At 41.3% G+C, this 2,619-nt stretch overlaps 1 pseudogene; it reads right to left on the bottom strand.

Moving 5' to 3' along the window:
• Nucleotides 1-499: 499 nt before the first annotated feature.
• On the bottom strand, nt 500-911 carry LOC143975880 (small nuclear ribonucleoprotein Sm D3 pseudogene; annotated as a pseudogene).
• Nucleotides 912-2,619: the final 1,708 nt, after the last annotated feature.

Below are 2,619 nucleotides of genomic sequence, written 5' to 3'. Positions count from 1 at the left end.
CATGTCTCATCTGCTATTCTATATAACCATAGAGAAACAAAACGTTTATATGGAACAGCAAGACATACAGAAAGTAATCTTAGCACATCTGTACTAGAATCTTCTGCTATTATGCTTCATAGCATGCCTCCCATTTTTTCTCTACGTATTATTTAATATTCATGATCCAGCATCCATATATTATCCAATTAGCCCATTCATAAACACAATTTCAATTTTCCACTGGTAGCCTTAGAGGAAAAAAGTACAGTCAACGCTGACCTCTACCTTTGAAAGTGCTAGCTGCCTGGCTGTTTTGCTGATCCAAATTCTTCATCTTCACTTTGGCCTGGAGCAAATATGCATTTGCAAATATGTAACTTTCACTTAGCTCTGGCTTTGCTAGCTGCATACTGGGTCCAGGACAGTGGCAAATCAGGCAGCTAGCATTTTTAAAAGGGAGGTAGGCAATGGAAGCCATTATATTGATCTCAACATAGATTTCTTTTAAGGTACATAGTTAGTCTGGCTGAAAAAAAGACACAAGTTCATCTAGTTCAACCAATAGAAAGATATTCCCTCGTCCCATTCCACGTCCTTTTCCTCTTGCAGCCACTTGAGCTTTGAGAATAGCAGATTTCCCCTTCCAGCACCTGAACCCTGATTTTTATTCTTCATGCTCTTTAACACTTGGGAATTTTTAATATGTCTGGAAGTATCAGGAAACAGATTTTAGTTCTTCTAATATAGACCTGCTTAAGCTGTGCATCTCTGCTGTCCCTGTAGGTTACAGGGATGTTTGACATCTGGCAGTTCATGTTATCCTCCGCTTCAACGAGCTTCCCTCTGTACATGTCGGCCGTATTCGTTTCACAGGTCACAATATGCCCTACTGTTTTACGAAGAACCTTGATGGGAACACCGCTGGACATCTTGGCTATAGAAGCTTCAAATTTCCTTGCATGGCTTCTGTTCTATGATCTAATGGCATCCTGCCTGCCCCACAATGCACCGCGAACAGGAATGCCCTCAGTGCACCACTGATTACCTTGTTTGCTCCAAAAGGCACCGATAGAAATCGGTAATTAAAAGATAATTTTCTGTAGCTCCTCTGCCCTGGGCTGGCTAAATTTGCTGTATGGCTATGCTGTAACCAGCTAAGCTTAAATTTACTTTTTTAGCTCTTATCAGGTATATCCCTACACCCAGTGGCTGATAGCTTCTGCCTACCTGTGGCTGGGGAGAAGATTCATGTTTGGGAGGGTCTGATCAGATGTTTTTCTCCCTCACTTGGGAGGCAGCATGTGTGTGAAGCAAAAAAGTTACTGCTGTTAAGCCTTAGCATGTGCTATGTCCGAGGGCCTGAATGAAGCTGGACTGAAGGAGACTTGTTGGTGGACACTACCTGTGGTAGCTGGGCTGAACAGAAAACATTCTGATTTGTGTTTCAGGGGAGCTGGTTGGGAGCTGCCTCTAGACATTGTCAGTAGGACTTCTCGCCTATAGCTTCAGGTGTGCAAGTGCTTTGAGGGTTAGATGCCAGAATTTGCTGTATAGATTGTGATTGCTTATATAGAGTCTCAGGTTAATTGGCTGTCCCCTTAACTTCCAGCATTACTTTGAGTCTGCTACAGAAGGGCCCAATATTGCTGAAACAGGACTTTGAGAATCTGTCCTCTAAGACCTGCAATCCCTCCGGGGGTGAGCAGTACATTTCTTAAGCAAATTAAAGGCAAACCCTGGGCTCTGAACTCACCCCCATTATTTGCACCATCCCCCATTGGAGCACGCTGAACCTCTATTTACTTATCTGTTTACCATGTGTCCCCAGTCTGATCCAGTGATGTCACAGGTCTTCTTCATCCTACAGTGGTGATGTTAATCCTAAATGCCACAGAGAGCATTCCCTGCAGCGTTTTAGTGTGAGTTCAGGGCAGGGGCGCAGACTTAATATACTTGGTCTAACACAAAGTTGATCGAAAGTCACTGTGTAGGGAACAGCACCAGAACGGAGATGAGTAAAGCAGTCAGAGATTTTTTTTATTTTTAAGAACTGCTGGGGTCTTTTTGCCCAAGCTGGACCTGGACTTGAATGCAAGAGCCGTAACATATTATAATGGCAACAAAATACCAGTTTAGGGTATTGACATTTTGAATTGCTAAAGACACACACAAAGTAGTATAATAAAGTGAAAAATCAACCAGCGCTAAAAAACACAACAAATACAGTGAAAAGAAATATAAAAGTGCAGCTAGAATACTGTAGGTCAAATTACCAAATCCCACATTTCAAAATTCAAAAAATATATCAGTACAGCGCAAATACAAAGTAATACAAAAAATATCATAAAATGAAAAAAGTATAAATAAGAAGTCCATATAGTGAAAGAAATATTCAGAAAGAGTCCACTTGTGTAATAAATCTTCAATCAATAAATCAAGTGACGAAGTGATCCCTTCACCATTGAGCAAGTTGAACTCTCACCTCAACAAGTGGACCTCTGATAAATCAGATAGGTCAAAAACGCATGTTCCCATCAAGGGTAGATCATAAGATTACAGCAGACCAAGCGGAAGCATTTCCAGGTAAGGTTCTCCTCCGTATCATCAGATCAATGTGATATCATATAAAAAAGAACA

Source organism: Lithobates pipiens, unplaced genomic scaffold, assembly GCF_037356315.1.
Source record: "Lithobates pipiens isolate NorthernLeopardFrog02 unplaced genomic scaffold, aLitPip1_a1.2 Scaffold_13, whole genome shotgun sequence".
Taxonomy (NCBI): Eukaryota; Metazoa; Chordata; class Amphibia; order Anura; family Ranidae; genus Lithobates; species Lithobates pipiens.
The sequence above is the reverse complement of the archived record's forward strand: the minus strand, read 5'-3'. Positions and strand labels throughout refer to the sequence as shown.